Source organism: Hydra vulgaris, chromosome 06, assembly GCF_038396675.1.
Source record: "Hydra vulgaris chromosome 06, alternate assembly HydraT2T_AEP".
Taxonomy (NCBI): domain Eukaryota; kingdom Metazoa; phylum Cnidaria; class Hydrozoa; order Anthoathecata; family Hydridae; genus Hydra; species Hydra vulgaris.
Window position 1 is genome coordinate 44057501 of NC_088925.1, and position 21264 is coordinate 44078764.

General features: G+C 29.6%; 1 protein-coding gene across 2 annotated transcripts in view; it reads right to left on the minus strand.

Annotated features, from left to right (window-relative positions):
* Nucleotides 1-21264, minus strand: part of LOC100210127 (uncharacterized) — a 28666-nt gene extending 7402 nt beyond the window's left edge. Inside the window, exons 1-2 of one of the 2 annotated variants that reach the window (XM_065800229.1) lie at nucleotides 21127-21264; nucleotides 8435-8643 (exon numbers count right to left, since the gene is read on the minus strand). The gene's annotated coding sequence lies outside the window, so the exon portion shown is untranslated. The remainder of the gene's footprint in view (nucleotides 1-8434; nucleotides 8644-21126) is intronic. The other variant, XM_065800228.1, reaches the window with a different exon arrangement.

Here is a 21264-nt window from a genome sequence, read left to right on the forward strand (position 1 = left end):
GAGCTTACTCAACGTAAGTTTTGCTTATTGTAAAGGCAATTTTTGACTTTCAGAGTTTGAATGTTTAGTATGGTAAAGATCTTTTAGTTTCATCTTGATTGATTCAACAGACAAAATTTTATACTTAGTTGTTTTTCATTATGTGAAAATTTTAAAAATTTGTGAGTTTTACAAAGATAACAGGGTAAAGTAACTTTTCGCAAAAATTTCTACAAATGTAGAACGCTTCTTAATTTTATAAATAATTTTTATTTGCATAATGGTTTATTTTTAAACAACATTACCACATATAATGTTTAAAAAATCGATAAGGTTTCGATAGTTGCAAAAGTTCCAACACTATGAAGTTCAAAAAATGACCTTTATACGTATTTGTAAGAACCATTAAATAAATTAATTACCTAATAAAAAATAAGTGTTTTTAAATGGGTGGTTAACTTAATGGGAACTTGTAAAATTTATCTTAATAGAAAAATGATTTTAAAACTTCTTTAACAATATTCCCAATCTTTAAAATAATTTGTGCAACTTACAATAGAAAAAACAATTTTATTTTTTCACTAATATTTATGCAGGATAAGTTCGAAAAGTGTTTTCCACTAACGTCCGATAATAAAACAAATAACTTAAAAATTTACATTAAAATTGTAATCAATTAAAAAAGTATAAATAAATGCAATACATAGAATATTTTATAGAAAAAATGAAAAAATATTTTTGAAATTTTCTAAGTTGTCAACTATTTTCAAACATGAGTTAAGGTTTGAAAAAAAATATTTCAATTTTTCCATACGGTTATTCTACGCAATATCCCAAGTTTGCACGTTTATTTTGGAAATGGTTCATTTATTATTTTATCATCGCAAGTAAGAGTCGTTTTAAATGACTTTTGATTATAAAGTGAAAAAACGTTCTCGTTGATCAGTTATTTTATGTCTGATAGGGTGACGCAAAACAGGGGTAAAAATTGAAAAGACTTTTCCGAAAAGGCTTATCCTGTTCTAACTCATTTAATTAAATACCAAGTTTCAATTGTTTTTGTACATTTCTTTTCGGAAAAGTCTTTTCATTTTGTAAATTTAAAAGACTTTTCCGAAAAGGCTTATCCTGTTCTAACTCATTTAATTAAATACCAAGTTTCAATTGTTTTTGTACATTTCTTTTCGGAAAAGTCTTTTCATTTTGTAAATTTAAAAGACTTTTCCGAAAAGGCTTATCCTGTTCTAACTCATTTAATTAAATACCAAGTTTCAATTGTTTTTGTACATTGGAAGAGAGGCATGTGATTATTCGTATACTAAAAATTGGCTAAATTTCATGTTTTTTTTACGGGTTAACATATTTTAATAATTTTTAAGGATTAAATACTTGTTTAATCTTAAAAAACAAAAAATAAAATACAGTTAATTGTATCTTACAGGTGGCCCTTATCTTAGATTATCTATCCAACTCTAGGTTTCAGCTTTACCAGTTCAGATAAGAGATATCATTTACCAGTGGGCACAGAATGTTCATTCGAAGTCTTAAAGATGTTCTACGTTCTCTGACTACCAAAAGATTGTTCCGTGTGATCTCCATTGTAATAACTGTGAACAACTATTTCAATTAAACTAATAATTATTATTGCGCAGTCATTGGTCACACTAAGCTTGCAAACTATCTGAATAAAAGGGTTGTATAAATTTAACGGCAAATCACTTGAAGAATACCATTCTGGAACAAAATTGGTGTGACCTATGAGTATAAAAAAAAGCAAGCACTCCTTCTTAGGTCCTCTAATTTAATATGATAAATTTTAGGAGTTATTTAATGATTGAAACTTTGCATTTAACTTCAGATCGTGATCACCTAACAACCTTAGAAGAAATATACCATCTGTGGTTACTCATGCTTTTATGAAGTGAGTTTCCAACTTTATGATTTCAATCTATTTAAACAGTTTTGGCAATTGTAAATGCATTTTAATTTATTGAGTACGACATACTCCGCTTCGCTAAATTTTAGAAAGGCAGGCCTATAGTAAATATCTACAAAAAATGCTACCCTAGAGACCATATTTTTCAAATATTTAACAATTGTAGTTTTTATTTCAAGCATTAAAAATATATATAACATAGTCTATAAACCTTGTGGTCAGCAAACGCAAAACATTATCTTAACAGAACTTGCTAGAAAGATTTTGACAGGCATCAGGCTAATACATTTTTTAATTTATCAGAAATAAAGTTTATTTAAAATATTCTTATCCTAGAATATTCTTCTTTTCATTTATAAAATCATATTCATTAAAAAAAAATGTTTTTATTATTGCTACATACCTGAAGGAAATTTCATCTTCTAATGAATTAGTAACAAACTCTTTAGCTTTTTAGTAGAGTTTGCAGAGATCACTGCCTACAACAAGGTCTCGCTCAGGGAATTGCTTGAACTTTTCTACAGCACTATTGGCTGAAATTTTTTGATGAAATCTTGTTATCCATTTCTGCTTAATGTCTTATAGCAACTTATTTTGCTAAAAGTCTAAAACCCTTGCCAGTAAGTACTTATTAGCAGGGGTTTTAGAATTTTCCTTCAAAATTACTTTAAAAGCTCAAGCTGGTATGATTAAAGCCTATGAGAGTTATAGCCAGATTTTTTCTTTTTCCTCGCTTCGCTTTCAACATTTTGTACGGGTATGTAAATTAAAAAAATTGTTATCTAAACAAGCATAAAAAATAAACCAAAGACAGCAATGTGATCGCAAATTATGAAATCACAAATTCCTCGCTGTAATTAAAATGTTCAAAAAATATTTTAGAGGCATCTTGAGTTTTTAAGAATTATTTTTAAAACTTGCTTTATAGTAAAGAAATAAAAAATGCTTCTGGAGCACTCAGGAGTCTAAAAAATTTTAATAGACTTTCTAGAAGTCATAGAACTGGTAAAAGTTTTTCTTCTTGTTTAAAAAATTTTTTGTCACCCGATGTCTATAGTAGCATACTTCTTCCGTAGTTGGATGTGAATACTGAAGATAATCATACATTATAAAATGTATAAGAGTAGTGAGGATAGTCTTTCATTATATGAATTGATAAAAATACTGAGGATAACCTTTCATTATATGAATTGATAAGATTACTGAGGATTAATCAGTTAGAATTAAATAAACTAGTTCATATAATAAAAGATAATCTTTCACTATATGAACTATTTACTTAATTCTAACTAAACTTTCACAGCATCAAAAACATTCTATAAAAAGAGATGTCACAAATAGTCGGTGACAATTCGGTATTCGGCCTATTTGGCTAGTTTTTTTACTATTTGGTATTTGACCGAATACTGCAAACTATTCGGTCAAATACCGAATACCCAATACAAACGGATTTCACATAGTTAATTTTATTTATTTTTTATTTTAACAAATAATTGGCATACTTGATACTTAAAATATATAGATGTTAAGTTATGATAAAACATTTTTCCCGTTTGATGGTAGCAAAGGATTTCAAAATTCTTATAAGTTATACATATTTCTAAAAATAGTAATTCACTGCGTACCCTGCCACCGGCAAATAATAAATTTTTTTAGCAAGTTAAGATAATGTTTTGCGTTTGCTGACCACAATTTGTAAGGGTTTGTTGTTCAATTTAAGCAAAAAGTTTCATGTAAAAACTAATATCATTTGCATTTGGACATTTTTTTCCCACATCTTCATATGTGTGCATATTTTTTTGTAGAGATTAGTTTGACCACTTTCATTTACATTCCTTTTTCTAACGAAGTGAAGCTGAAACGTCACCGGTGCTACTAGTCATCGTTGATAGTTCATAGGTGTCAAACAGCCTTCCACTAAGAAGGATTAACCTTTCACAGACTTAATCTTTCTTAGAGCATTTTTTGTTGTTATTTTGCTAATTTTTTTTTTAACTTATCCGTGGGAATTAGTTTTGGAACGTGCATCAATAACTAATCCATGGGAAATAGTTTTAGAACGTGCATCAATAACTTATCCGTGGGAATTAGTTTTGGAACGTGCATTAATAAAAAAAGGGAACCGTATAACTGACACTTCCATTAAAGTTAAATCTTTAAGTTTAATGCTTTAAGTTCTTAACTTTTTAATGCTTGTTGTTGTGAAAATGTTGTTGTGATTTAATAAGTGTGGAGTTTTTTGTGCTATATCTATTTAAAGCAACTTCTGAAATTTCCTTCAAAGATAAAAGATATATTTTAGCTGGTTATTTTTGTAACTATTTTGAATGGTTTGATAAGTATGATTTATCCGATAACGACAGTTAAAATATTTTGATAAAACAGTAAACAAATAACGTGCGCTGTGACAAGACCTAGTCGTAAATGAAACAAAAACGGCTACAGCGTAGTTAACATATGCCCTTCAATGAAGCAGGTTGGAACCATCAAAATAACTAAGTGTTGCCGATTATTCGGTGCTTCGGCCGAGCGCCAACCCGAAGATTCGGTATTCGGCCAAATCATTTTAAAAACATCCTTTAAAAAATCTTTCCAAAGTTTCCATTTAGTTTTCAAAATTTACCGTTCTATTACACAAATGTTGCAATCAGTTACATAATTGTTGCAACCAATAACATTGTTGTTGAAATTAGTTACATAATTGTTGCAATCAATTTAATAAGTGTAGCAATCATTGTAATAATTGTTGCAATCAATAACATAATTTTTAAAATTACATAACTGTTGCAATTAACTAAACATTTAAACTCAAGCTCATTTTTATTTAATAATTTTTCTTTGTTTTGCTCTTTGAATCTACGAAAATATTTTTTGATAAAATGCTCCGTAATCTTGGACTGTTATCTCTTGAAACTTATCAGTAATTAGTTTTCTTAACTGAATTTTGTTAGTAACACCACTAAAAATAACATTGTCTTTCCAAACAGAAAATATGTATTCAATTGGAGTGAGAAAGGGAGAATATGGAGGTAGATATTGAATTTGATTGGCGCTGATTTTTTTTATCGCTTTGTAAATCGCGTGTTATGTAACGTATTATCCAAAATAAAAATGGGATCATGAATATTTTGCTATTCACAAAGTTCTTTGAATTTTTTTAGCGCTATTTTAAAATCTTCACCATTAAAAGCTATATTATTGATTTTGTGAAACACCTCTTCATATTTGCTCATTGCTTCAATGACTGTAACCTAATGGTTTCTTGCAGCTGGTAAAGTTAAAAATGCAGGTTCACCCCTAGTTCTTCTTCTCCAACTTAACCTTGTCACAACTGAAATTTAACATCTTCATAAAAAGATAAGTTTCCTATTATCACTTGAAACTTCATGCGCTTAGAAAGCCGCTGCGTAATCAAATGGTCATTAGGTATCCTGCGTAATCAAATGGTCATTAGGTAGTTCCTATGCTCTGGAACTACTTATTAAGATGTAATGAAATTGATTAAAAGCTCGCATTATAATACTATTTTAAACTTCAATTTGATGAGTTAATGCAACTAATTTAACAAATTTTTTCAAGCTTAAGGTGTAATTTTGATCAACATAAGTAATCAAACTTTTTTAACTTTAATTTTCTTTTACCAGTGTCAATTCTGAACGCTTATCAACCCCTTTTCAGGACGGTGATATCAGACTTGTTTTAAGTTACCTCTTATTAATTGAAATTACTTTTTGGTTTGGTTTCTCATATATAATGGTAATTGCTAATACTAATAGTGTTTTTCAAGGGCTTTTGCTATAAATCTTTCACGGTCTTCATTTGACACTGGATGCCTCGTTTGTCTACATGTGAAGTTTGGTTGTGACATTGTTTCAATAAGCTTGCCTATGTCGATGCTCAATCATCGCTTATGTCAATTTGGTGTATAATGATAAAAATTAGCAACGAGATGTTCATGATGCAAATTATTTATGCTGCGGCTACTCCTTTCATTTGTATCTGATTCTTGTTGCATGGATTGGTTTCTACTCGCACTTATATAATTGTTCATACAATTATGTAACTGAATTCCACAAATATGTACTTGATTGCAACAATTATATAATAGCTCGGTAAACCCAATAATATTTACTACTATTATTATTTTTTCTTAACTTAAAAATAAAAAATAATTACCATCAAAAATTGTAATTAAAAAGTCAATAAGAAAATTACATAACAAATTTGTGACACAACTAAATCACTGTGGATTTATTTGTGACACAAATAAATCCATCAATTAAATCAAAACCGTATTAATTAAAATCAATTAAAATCGTGACATAATTAAATCACTGCATAGTCAATCAAAATGATTAATTAAATTAATGAATAGTTAATTACATTCGTTATATATTTTTTTGATTTTTGTTATTTAGGTGCTCCAAGAAAACCTTACAGTCTTATCACAGAGCACCCCGGAATGGCAGGATGCCAGTCAAAAGCCATTAAATCAGGATGTTAATAATAACCAGGATGTTAGTAATAGTGTAATAGTTAGTAAAAGATTTGTTTTTATTGTTTTTTAATTTAAGGTTTTAGATTTCATGCCAGCCAGTAAATGTTATTGGTAAGGAAAGAGGCGTGAACTTCCTAATTGAATGCTCTTTCGCGGTGTCCTGTGATCATAAGGACCTCTGGGAGCACTTTTTTAATTTACGCCTCCTTCCTTACCAAATATGCATATACGGCCAGAGCTGGCTTTGAACCACGGACCTCCAGTTCTGAAGTTAGAACTCTAACCACTACACGACGGCTACATTAAATCACTGCATGATTAATCATATTCGTGACATAATTAGATTACTGCATGATTAATTAAAATTAAAATACATAATCATATATATGGCCTTTTTTTCGTGTGCTTATTATAGTGCTCTCAGATGTCCTTAGAGTCTTATCACAGAGCACCGCAGAAGAGAATTTGACTCTAGAGTTCACGCCCTATTCCATACCATGTTCGCTTATTGGACTAGATTGGCGTCGAACCTCGGACCTTTTGGTTCTGAGCCAGAACTCTAACCACGGCTGCGTAACAACTTTTACTTAAACTTTTTTAATAAGTTTTCAACGTTGGATATCGCAATAATGGGCAATAAATTTTCTGTTCAAAACTAAACTTTCGTTATAATATCTCTCTCTCTCTCTCTCTCTCTCTCTCTCTCTCTCTCTCTCTCTCTCTCTCTCTCTCTCTCTCTCTCTCTCTCTCTCTCTCTCTCTCTCTATATATATATATATATATATATATATATATATATAAAAATATAAATATATATATATATTTATATATATATATATATATATATATATATATATATATATATATATATATATATATATATATATATATATATATATATAGTAAAAGAACTAATTGCTTGATCAAGATATACCAAGAGCTAATGGAGAAGGTTGACAATCTGGAGCAAACTGCAATTGGTAAAGAAGTAATAATCAATTGTATGAAATTAAAACTTGTAACACCTGGAGAAAAAAATTCTAAAGTAATTGAAAACAAAACTATAAACGCCGTTTTATTTTACTATAGACCAGATTACCGACAAATCCATAACAACTGAAAAAGTAAATAGTATTATGTTTAAAAATTAACGTTAAATAGTATTATAATTTAAAAATCATATATATATATATATATATATATATATATATATATATATATATATATATATATATATATATATATATATATATATTAATGTTTTTGATTGGTTAGCAAAATTCAATCTTGTTATTTATGAGCGCGTTTAGTTTTTTCTATACTTTATATGGTTTTGCTGTTTTTCTAATAGTATTAGCAGCATCCAACTAAGCACAAGAATGTTTTTATCAGACCTGATCGAACAACTGCGGAACAAAATAAACTTAACAAGCCTAATTGTGAAAGGAAAGCGGCAAACAATAATCTTGAAATACACGGCATTCCTGATAACCCATTTGTCATCCGCACTGAAAGGGTTCGCTGCATCGATGTATCTAAGACACCTAAAATTAATGGACGTTCAAAACACCTACTTGTTGAATAGCAAACAGACCTTATTACACACTCCAAACCAATCAATACATAATAGTATCAATCATAATTTAAAACCATAAAGCTCAGCTCAAAGCAATTCAAACAAGCAATCAAATACTATTCACCATCTAGAGCTGAAGCTTTATATTAGTCGAGTTTGTAAAGACTTGAAAGTCTTAAACTTTGTATGGTGCCTTATCAAATAGTTTTTACCTTGTATAATTTATTTAATAAAATAAAATAAAATTTAAACTAACTTTCAAAATATTCACTTCTGTGATCACTCCTGTGTGATTAGAAATGGAAATTAAATAAAAGTAGTTTTAATGCACTTTCAAAAAAAAATTGAAAAAAAAAAGAAATAAATAGAAATAATAAATTATCATTCATTTACACACATTCTCTTATATTTAAATGTTACTTATCAAAAATATTTCATGGCTCACTTCAAGAAGGTTCCGTCCCCAATGCCTGGAAAATTGTTAACGTCGCGCCTTAACACACAACGGGAGATCGATTAAATCCAGCTAACTACCGTCCAGTTAAGCTTTGTACATGCAAAGCCTTGGAATTAATTATCCAGAACTCAATTTAAAATTATATATCCAATGATGAGCCAAGGTGCTTTATTGTAGAGCAACAACACTGATTTTATCTACATATATATATATATATATATATATATATATATATATATATATATATATATATATATATATATATATATATATATATATATGCATATATATATATATATGCATATATATATATATATATATGCATATATATATATATATATATATATATATATATATATGCATATATATATATATATATATGCATATATATATATATATATGCATATATATATATATATATATATATGTATATATATATGTATGTATATATATATATATATGTATATATATATGTATATATATATATATATATATATATATATATATATATATATATATATATATATATATATATATATATACAGTATTGGACAAAACATTTGCAACCAACATCGAACAATGCTAAAAAGTGTTCCTAATTTTACATGTCTTAAAAACGAAATGGACTATACTACCACAGCAAACAGTTCAGGAGTCTGGAGTCATAGCATGTCATGACATGAGCAATCAGCTGACAGGTGACAGCACACAGGCAGAACTTCGTTGACAAGTGCCATTTTGCAGCGGACAAAACAAGTGCAACTTTTTTGATTTGTTTCATTTTCTTAAGTCTGGTCCGTGTCAACGTCACGGAAGTTTTTTAATAATTAAAAGAAGTATCCAGAAATCTCCAAAAGTTTCCAGAAGCATGCAGAAGCTTCCAGAAGTTTTCAGAAGAAGCATCTGGAAGCATCCAGTAGCATCCAGAAGTATCCAGAAACATTCAGAAGCATCCAGACGCATCCAGAAGCATCGAAAAGAAGCATCTAGAATCTTCCAGAACAGGTTCACACAAGCTCATTTTACTATATAAGAGACATGTAAATCGACATGTAATTCAGTCAGTATATGGAAGTCAAACAGTCAGTATTATCAAGACAGTTTATCGAAGTGAGTTTTATCAAAGTGTTTTATCGAAGAACATCAATACAAGAAGTGAAATACAACAAGTGTTTCATTACAACAATACAGTCCACATCCAACCAAGACGTTGTGTTTCACAGAGCATTATTGTATCATCACAAGGTAAATGTAACACGGTAAGCCTTGAGAAGCGTGATTATTTATTTTTATTATTTTTATGACTTCAAGTGCAAAAATGGCTCCCGACAGTCTTGGATTGGAACTAAGAAAGAAAATTATTGGCGATTACGTAAGTGGAATGTCATAAAAAAGTATTTGTGACAAATATCGCGTGAAAAAATGGACCGTATCAAGACTATGTTCCAAATATCGTTCTACGGGGAAGTTGGCAGCAGATAACAAAGGTGGAAGGCCGCGTTCCACCACTTCTAGAGAGGATGCCCTGCAAAGAAACCGCTGATTTCACTAAAAAACCAGAAGAAAAGACTTCTGTTTGCTACATCTCATATTGACTGGAATGTGCAGAAATGGCGAACTGTCCTGTTCAGTGATGAATTGAAGTTCAACATCATTGGGAACGATGGCATTTGCCGTGTACGTCGACCGGCCGGAAAACGCCTCGATTTACGTTACTGCCATAAGACCGTGAAGCATGGTGGAGACAATGTAATGGTCTGGGGGTGTTTTTCTGCTAACGGTCTAGGTCCAATACATTGAAACGATGGAATAATGGGCCGTTTCATGTATAAAAATATCCTGAAAGATGTTATGTTACCTCATGCTGAATGGAATATGCCAATAAAATGGGTTTTTCAGCAAGACAACAATCCGAAACACACTGCAAAAGTAGTCAAGCAGTAGTTTCAAGACAACCACCTATCGGTGATGGATTGGTCGCCTCAATCTCCGGATCTCAACCCTATCGAGAACCTGTGGCAGATCGTCAACTGCAGAATTAATCGTGAAGGTGTCTGTAATAAGGATCAACTGTTTGAACAAATCCAAAATGCCTGGGCAGCGATTCCACAAAGTTTCATTGATCACCTGATCGAATCTATGCCTCGAAGATGCAAGGCTGTGATCGACAACAAAGGATTCGCCACGAAATATTGATAGCGAAATACAGCTTGGTCAACATTTTGTCGAGTTGCACTTGTTTTGTCCAGAAGGAACTTTTTTTAATACTTTTAATTAATTTATTAATTTTCGTGTACAAATAATGAACTTTGTGATGAATAAAACTTGAAGAACTTTGTCTCTAAACAGTTACATAGTTACTTCTCTAAATTTAAAAAACGCAGCACTTTTATATAAAGAAACTAAATTAGCATTATTTGGTTGCACTCGTTTTTTGTGATACTGTATAAAAAACATATATATATATATATATATATATATATATATATATATATATATATATGTTTTTAAAATATACGTTTAAGCTTTTGAGGCCATTCATAAAGGACGTTATGCATAGGAATGGGGAAGGGATCAAGAAAAAAAGGACAAAAAAATGATAAAGGGGAGGGGGCTTATCAAAAAAGGACGTCACGTTATAACATTTTCTAATTTTTTATTTAATTGTAATATCATGGAAAATTATGTAAACATGTACTTTTATGAATTTAACGTTAGAGAATGTAATGTTTTTATTTATCGTGATTAAAAGCAAGACATTTGTTTAATTTTTCTTTGCTTATATATACTAAATATATGACAATTATTTATATACTGTTAAACTGTTCGTAGTTTCTCGTAGTATCTCAACAGTCATAAGTTGAGCGCTACGGCTTTTAATTTAACTCATGTGCAAATTCTTCGTGCGGAATAAGTCCCTAAGGAAATAGTTTTGCTATCATCAATGATTGTCAAAAGAGAGTATTATAAATATTTTTCCAAAAGGAATTGCTTGTGTTGCAAACATAAATAATTGTCTCAAGCGAATATTACAAATGACTGTCCAAATAAAATTACTTGTATAGTAATCAATACAGTCTTTTAAAATCGCATATAAAATCTTATAACAACGCTCATTCAGCTAAGAAAAAAGCTGGTCGTCAAAAAGAGGTCTATAAATTATGGAATGAGATCAAAGAAAAGCAAAGTTTAGAGGTGGAACTTATCTATACTATCAAAATTATCAAAATTAAAATTATGTATACAGCAAGGCTTAAGGAATTAATTATCTTCATTACAAATTATTTTAAGGCAGGACAGTGGATCAACTGTTGAAGAAACAGAATTTTGCTGTCTTCTCAGGTTTGATAATTAAGCAATTTCTAATGGTGGTTGAGCATATTGATTCAGACAACAAGACGGAGCTTAATCCTCAAAGAATCAGGACTGGTTTAACTCTCATGTGCGCACCATTCAGTAAATTGGGAAATGTGAATATCCCAAATATTGCTCTTTGACAAGGAGCATTATTTCCATGTTAAACTTGGTCAATTTTTGCCTCCGTTCTAATATGCCAGTCAGAGGATGGGTTGAAAGCTATAGCTGTTTAAGACGTTGCCATTAAGAATTGTTTCCCTTCTGTATTTTTCTTTACCGTCTCCAATATTCAGAGCATCATTCCTCAATCATCGAAATCATTCAAACTTTATCCTTATATCTGTTTTGTCCCTCTGTGCAAATAAATTTGTCTCATCAATCTGTAAGCACTGCAACTTGCACTTTGTCTTTCAAGCCATGCTTAAAAAGCATGTTAACTTTACTTCTTCTAATTTTATTAACCAAATAGTTATTATTTCTTTGCATGTTAAACCTATTTGCTTTGCCGCCAAGTGCAAAAGAGGTTCAATGGCAGATATTGCGGCAGATGAGAATGCGGTCATTATTGAATGGCTCGATAAGGAAGAAATTGAAATGGAAGGCCTCGGTATTTCAAATGATGTGACCATCTCAGACGATTTGGAATGCCCTATTCCAATCTTATCAATTGACAATTATTTAAAAAACCTTTAGATGTATATGTATACATATATATACATTTTTAAATATATATATATATATATATATATATATATATATATATATATATATATATATATATATATATATATATATATATACATTTTTAAATATATATATAATATATATATATATATATATATATATATATATATATATATATATATATATATATATATATATATATATATATATATATACAGTGGAGAAAGTAGAAATAGCCTCACCTTTATTTTTCATTATAATTTAACAAGAAAGGCAGTGAAACAATTTTTAAATCTAATTTTTTTTCTTATTATCTTCTACTACAAGTAGAAAATTTAGAAATTAGTATGTTTAATTAGTTGCAATCGGAAAAATAAGTAAAAAGTATTGAAACTGTGAAAAAAAAAGGATTTGTCTCATGTACGTTGTATCAAGGAAGTATAATAGAATGGAGGGAGAACGAAGCCGAAAATCGTTTAAAATCGTAGGACAGTTTTTGTTGTATAATTATTCTTGCGGCATATCAAAATGGCGCCTTCGCGTTAAAAAATAAAAATTTTGAAATATAGTTTGTAATATTTGTAATCTGTAATCAAAACAAATTACTCTCTTAAAAGTTGACTGGATAAGTTTTTAACAACTGTTTCAACAATCAAGTAGTAATCACAACAAAAATCATGATCTACCAATTCTTATCTAGACATATATTAATTCAATTCTAATCTAGAAATTTATTATTAGTGGTTCAAAAAGCACAACATAAAAAATAATGATAAGGGATCGTCCATAAATAACGTAACGCAAACTTTCGCAATAAACAAAACAAAAAAATCAAAAGTTTTCCCTGGCAGAACCTTAGTTTAAAAAAAAATTAAAATAGCCCATTAAGTTTAATAAAAATCGCCGCGAAAATGAGCTTAAAATCTGCTTTTTTTTAATATTTTGCGTTGCGTAATTTATGGACGATCCCTTAACTATACGAATTATTTAAACTTACATCTTTTATTTGAAATGCTTTAGTTGCTTAAGACGTTTTGAAACGATGTCATTAGATAATTTTTGTTAAAAGTGCGATGTGATTGGTTAACTTTAAATTATGATAATTACGCGGTGTTTAATAGAAAATTATGTTACTACTAAGACTGTTCCTTGAAAAATGACGTATCTTAACTTCGTTCTCCCTTCAGTCTATTATATCTCCTTGGCTGTATGCAAGTAAGTACTGAAAATATTTTGTTTTGTGTCAGTAGTATTGATAACCATCAGGACCATCTAGGAAGAACTTTGTTTCATCGCTAAAGAAAACTTAATGCCACTTATCTTGCCAAGACATATGTTCTTTTGCAAATTGAAATCTGGCTTCTTTATGACCAATAATAAGTTTTGGTTTTGGAGTACGCTTTTTCCAAACTACGTTTGGACCTTCATGTAAAATTTGTCGCACACTTTGAACAGTTACAGGTAACTATAAATCAGCACGAATTCGAGATGCAGTCATGTACTGAGCAGTTGCACGACGTACAATAGCTCGTTTAGTATGATAATCCATTTTATGTTTGCAACCACTTCCTTATAATCTCCATATTTAACGCCCATCTTGAAGTAATTATTAACTACATTTGGATATCTTTTAATTTTCTTTGCAATTTCGCGATAAGATAAGCCTGTATCTTGGTATGCTTTGATTACAGCTATTTCTTCATTCGTTAAACATTTACGTCCCATTTTACATTCAGGTATCAAAAACCAAATGTTAAAAACTTTATGAGCACTGATTTCATAGTCTTTGTTTAACTTACAAATAGTAAAAAAAAAAGTCACAAATGTGTATCATCAGATCAAAATATACAAGTAAACTGACAATAATTCGCAAATATCAAGTATTAGGGGTTGTCCATAAAGGACATCATTCAGAATTTAAATACCAGATATTATGCTAACCTATATTACTCTAAAAATCTATGCGCAAGAGGGCCAACATTATCCTACTTTTTGCTATAAGTTATACTTAACGTGACGTCCTTTATGGATGACCCCTTATACATTTTATTTTTTTATTAAAAGTACTGCAATTTAATTATGCTATATTATAATCAAGGGCGTCTACACCCCCCTCCACCTCTCCCCAAGCCTCATGAAGCAACTCTCCCCCCCCCCCCCCTTCGCAGTTTTGGATTAAGTATTTTTTGGTACGGCGAAGCGTTTTGTTAAAGGCGCATATATACTTGAGGTGTATAGGATATTATTATTATTTTCATATCTGGCCGGATACAGATAAGCCGTATATATATTGTAATATCCGGATATGCTGGATATATTGAATATTGTAGGGGAATAGGAGGGTGGGGTCTAGAAGTGCCCCTCCATAAAGATAAACTGTTACCGCGACCGATATTCTTAAATATCACTTATACCCAGTCTTATACAACAGTTTACCCAGTTAAGTTTTATCTGAACTTAAGGAGTTGTTTTAAAATGGTGTCTCTACGTAAAAGTCATTTTAAAAATATACGAATTTTAATGTGGGTGTAACTAAAGTAGCGTACGCTACTTTAGTTTAGCATAAAAATTTTTTTTATTTAAAACAATTTTATTTAAGATTTTAATAAGCTTTAGGTTGCACTTTTTTTTTTTCTTTGCAAAGTTTTAGTTACCGATACTGTGTACTGCTGATAAGCTTAAATTTAATTATCTTCCCTTTGGTTATTAACAACCTTTGCAGTTTGGACGAACACATAGCAAATAGATCAATAATATCTTTTGATTGCAAAGACTCTAGTATGTCTCTCTCGCTCGCTAAAACTGTTAGAGATGAAAACCAATCATCGATCATTGTGCTTCGTAATCAATTTTTTATAATTTTATCCGACTCATTGCACGCTCAGCACTGCAACTTGTTACCGCTATAGTTGTCAGTATTTATACAAAACAAAGTAAATTAGGAAGCAACAACAGTACTTCTAGAGCTCGCAATGGCTTAACGAAACTATAGTCAATCCACTTGTTAGAAGTTTGATTGTCATCAGAAGCATCACATTGGTCATCATTTTCACAACCCTCGTTATTACTTAGTCCTCCGGATTCGTTTGTACATAGTGTTTCAGGTCGCTGTTGCTGTGATTTTTCCTTTTTTTCGGAATATATATCCTCTATACTAGCAAAGTCAACCATTGACTGAAAAACTGACAAAAAAAAATCATTTCTTTCATTTGCAATGTCTTTTGCATTTAAATCATAAAAGTTACAAATGTTTTGTTTTTGAGACGGATTAATTATTTCAAATGATAACAAACTTTTAGTTGTGAAATAATGCGTTTCTTCTAAAACAGAAGTATCGCTATCACTAAATCTTTCTTCCATCTCTTGCAAAATGACATCCAATCCACGAATTACAGCCTCCACTTTAAATGCTTGTTCAGGATCATTGATACGTTCATTAACAGCCGTCTCCTTAGGCATGAGTTTTGTCTTTCTGTTTCTTTTTGGTTTGAAGTTAATGTCAATATTGCGGAAGATACAAAATTCTATTGCGGATTTTTTAATGTCACGATAGAGATCATCAACATTATTTCCCATATTTGTCAGTTTTTTTATACAAATATTAATAGGTGAAGCTGTAATTGAGAGATCTGCTGTCTTGGCCTGCAAAGTACGAGATACTGGCCCAGTTACATCAAATATTGATTTCAAAAAATACATACACTTTATACAGCTTATATCGTCCAATGTACATAACAGCCCATTTGCTGAACTTGTTGTCTCTGAGTCATGACTACTTGTTGACAAAAAATCCAAAGCATCAACAATGCAGTCATAACGATCAAGCACGGTTTTAATGCCGTCTTCTGCTGTCATCTCCATTTTCGGGTTGTATCAAAAACTCTTTTTAACGTTTCGTTTATGGGGCATTCTGCTGCATTTCGGCAAAAAAACAGAATATCGCTTGTGTCCTGAGAAAAAAATTACACAGTTCTTGAACAATTCCTAAAACATTGGTTATTTCGGAACAACATTTTAAATCGGATTCAATAACTAGATTTAATCGATGTCCACTGCACCAAACATACATGGCTTTTGGATTTCAAAGATTAATGTTTTTAGACAATTTAATTTGTCTCTGCAATTACTTGCGCCATCGTAATTTTGGCCAATAATTCAATTTTTTTTCGACTTTGATACTTGATAAAATTGAAAAAATTCTCTCATTTAGAATTTTTCCAGATGTTTCACCTGTTGTAAACATTTCAATCACTCTCTCAACTGGACGTGGACCAGCTGGTATATTTTCTAAATAACTTAAGATGAGGCATTGGGCTTCCATTTAAGATTTATCTTGGGTTCCATCACTAATAATGGAAAACACCTTTTGGTTCCTCACGTCTGTCACAATTTTTTCAACAGCTAAATTTTTTATTGAAGTTAACAACCACCGCACATTAAATGGACTTAATAGATATATTTCTGGTTTCTTACGAAAATCATTCGAACGAATAGTATTCAACATTTCTAAATAATTGGATGATGAAGCATCAAATTCAGAAAATTCTCAAAAAAGATGCAAAAATTTACCCTCCTTGGAATTGTGACCACGAATGGCCATCATTTCAGTAGACAAAAACTTCAAACATTTGATAGAAACATATATGACTTGCCTATTCTTTTCTGATGATGTAATGAGTAAATTTGAAAACATCTCATCTAGTCAATTCTACACCATCTAATTCTTGCTAGCTCAGCTTCGTGATGTTCTTGACTGTACTCGTGATTTACGATATCTCTTGATGCATTGTTCCAATTTTTTATTCACTTGTTGACCCAATTGAATGATGCTGATGGTCCACCAAGTAGAAGACAATCCACACAATACAAACTATCTTTCGAAAAACTATAACTAAGCCATTTTCTGATTTTTTTCTCACCGTCAGGTAATTTTTATTAAAACAAGGATAGCAAACAAGCTCGGTCATCCTTTTCGTGGAAATACAAATGTTTTTTGGGCAAATGATTTGTTAATAACAATTAGTTTATAACAGATTCAGTTATACGAGAACTTAAAAAATCGCAATTTCAATATCACCCCGAGATTCGACAGATGTTATTTCAACGCTAATTTTGATTTCACGTGAATTGACTATTTCATTTTCAGATTCTATCCGAGATGCAGGCATTGGAATTATAACGCTTATTTTGGTTTTAAATGTTTCCCAAACATTATCTTCAGTTGTTATTACAGACTCATGCACTTGTTTGATAGAATTAGGAGATGATAATTCTGAAACTGCAAGAAGGAAATTTTGGTCGGGTATGATGGATTCTACAATTACATCAGTTAAGTTTTCTGACACTGGTTTACTAACAACAACGTCATCAAGCAAAGAATTTTTGACCGCATCTTTATATTTAATCCATTCTCCGTCATTTTGTCTAGATCCAATTACTTTAAATTTAACTTCCAAGTTTCTGTATTAAAAAAAGAAATACAAATTTCTTATTTTAATTTTGCTAACTTGGGGAACTTTATTTAGCATTTAACCCAGTACTAACGATATATTTATAGTGTTGAAGAAATTATTGAAATAAATACATCTTTACATTAACATATTGTATGGAATATATTAAAAATATTAGTTATTACTAACCTCCCAAATTTGTATGCGTGTTTCTTTTTGCAGCGACCTTTCCATTTATCAGAACGATCTAAGCATTACACATAATCTCCTGACATTGGTACTTGTATAGCGTTTTTTCTCTCGGCATTATTTTCAAAGCTTATAACCCAAAGTTTATAGTTCATTAATTTTTTTAGGTCCAATAGTAAATGTATACTGTATAATAAGATGTTATATTGTAAGAAAAAGTGCATCCAATACACTAAGTAATAGTAAATACTGTCAATTATATATATTTTATCACCCCGGACAGTATGTACCTGGACAAACATTCCCCCCATAAAGTATATTTTTGAAAAAACATTCCGGTGGGATAAAATATTTCTTCCCTCCCGTAATGAATGTTCACCCGATAAAAAATTTACTAAATTTTTTGTTTTTTAAAAAAATTACGAGAATTAGAAGAAATCAAAAAACCTTATTTTGAGAAAATGTTTTTATTTATTGTAACGCTATTTTAATAATTAAATAACAAGCATAAACGATAATTATGACCTATACCAGGAGTCGGCAACTTATTTAAGAGAGCCGTTTTTCCTAAAATAATTTTGAAAACCTTCAAAAGAGTCAATAGGATAATAGTTTATTGTGTTTTAATGACATTTCTGGATAATAACATATAATTAGGACAGCCTGGAGAGCCGCACAGTTTAGATAAAAGAGCAACGTGCGGCTCGCGAGCCGCGGGTTGCCGAACCCTGATCTATACCAAGGAAAGTTGATATGCATGACAGATCACGATGCAGAGTTTTCAAAGTTTTGTATTTTAAATAAATAAATAAAAAGCAGAACAAAATAAATAAAAAATCTAATTTAGTACAAAAAAATGCACTTGAAAATAATAATAACATGTTCTAAATGTTTATAAGTTACATCCCTTTCTTTTTTTTCCTGTGATATATAACCAGAACGTCGGTTTCTTCTTTTTGCCATATTCTTTTTTAAAATAGTTGAACAAAATAAAAAAAATTTATATTTGCAAGTTTGTTCTTCTATATAACAAGTTGAATAATAAACATTTGCAAATATTCTTGTCGTTACTGAAAGCAAATAACTATAATAAATATAAAATGCAAGTTATTTCATAAAAATGATTCGCAATTTTATCAAATTATTTTACTAAGCTTAACAAAAGATTTGAATATCTAGCTCGTAAAATGTCCATAAAAACATTTAAAAACGTTCTAAACTTGCACGCAGTTATTTTGTTAACAATTAAAGTATAGTTATAGCAATTATTTTCAACTTTTTAATGAAACCGACGGAAGAACATTGACATTCGATTTTTTTATGATTTTTTTGCGACATTGACCTACATTCGATTTTTTTATGATTGATGCGTTTGATTCAAGTGAACTTTTTTTTATGTAGATTAATTTAGCGTTTAAAACGATCGCATATTTATTCTCCTCCCCCCCCCCCCGAGTTTTGAGTAAAATTTCAATTCTCCCCCCCCCCCTCTCCTGTTTTGATTTTTATGAAGCAGCTGCCTCTTGAGTAAGCAGTAGTAGACGCCCCTGATTATAATCTAAAAAGGTATTGTTGGTAACAAGAATTGCCTATGTGTGGATACAAAATATGTACCATACAAATTTGCTTACAGATTTACAAAATATTGGATTAGTACGAGGCGAGGCTATTTCTATTTTCTCCAGTGTTAATATTATTTAGTATTATTTAAGTGTATTTGAATAATACAACCCAAATATTTCAACTAAATATTTTTTTTTTGTTAAGATAGGAAAACGTGAGTTTTCCTATCTTAACAAAAAAAAAACGTAAGTGAAAAAATTGAGTTGTATTTTTTGATAAAGTGAGTACTTTATCAAAAAATACAACTCAATTGAGTTTTAATTCTAAAGATTTTGGTTCTAAAAGAAATTTATGACGGCTCAACTCATTATTTTTGAAAAAGATCTAAAAAAAAAAAGTAACTTATACTTGTGCAGAAGTTTGCTAGGAAATAACTAAAGTGGAAGTTTGAAGACTGGAAAAAATTATAATAGAGCAATTAACCGAAGTTTATGTTGTTTGGTTTGCAAAAGCTGTATTTTTATTTTATCGTCCTCCACAACATACGGCCTCCTATAAACTTTTGCTACAAAGTAATTTAAGCTATTAATGCGGTTTTAAATAATAAATATAAACGCATAGAAAATTTGTTTTTACAAATAATGGATATCCGTAAATGTGGAATGAATTATTATTATTATTATTATTATTTTTAAATAATTTAAAAATTAGGAATTAAAAATAAATAAAACGAAAAATGATATAGATAACAAGTTAGTAATATAAAATATTTAGTTACAATAGCAGCGTTAAACTCGTCACTAGAGAGAATTCATAAGTTACACCTCAGCCAAAAAAAAAAAATAATTTATTTGTGAGTTAAAAATATTCTCATGTGTGTAGATTTTATACTAAGTAATTCAGACTTATTTAAATTTTAGAAAGCTGGTTTCAAACATCTAAACCTTTAACTTATTCTAATCTTATTAAATTTTACTAATTTTTCAATATATATATATATATATATATATATATATATATATATATATATATATATATATATATATATATATATATATATATATATAATAGGAGTTAATAATTTAATTTTTATTATATGTATTTCATTATTTCAATTAAATATATTTAATTAATTCTATTAATTTATTTTGTCACTTATTTCTAAAGATTTAATTAAAAAATATATATAGCAATCAATTATAGGTTCACTGGAGTTTATTTTTGAAAATCATAAAATACACAATAAAATACACGACAAAACGAAGCAATTAACAATAAAAATAAAAATATTTTAGAGCACACTAAAAAACTAAAAAACAAACAAACTCAAAACAAAGGGTTTTTTTAAACAATTAACAAAGTGTTTTTATGCTATTCTAATCAGATTATTAATTTATAACTATATAAATTTATAAAAAATAAAATATATGAAAATACCTTTCCTGTAAAATAAGCTATACTTGTAAACAACTATAACACGAAAGTTATTGTCTGAAATTTGCTAGCCATATAAAACAGTTTATTTGAAATGCACAAACAGTTTCGAAGCAATGTTATGAATTATTTATTACCACC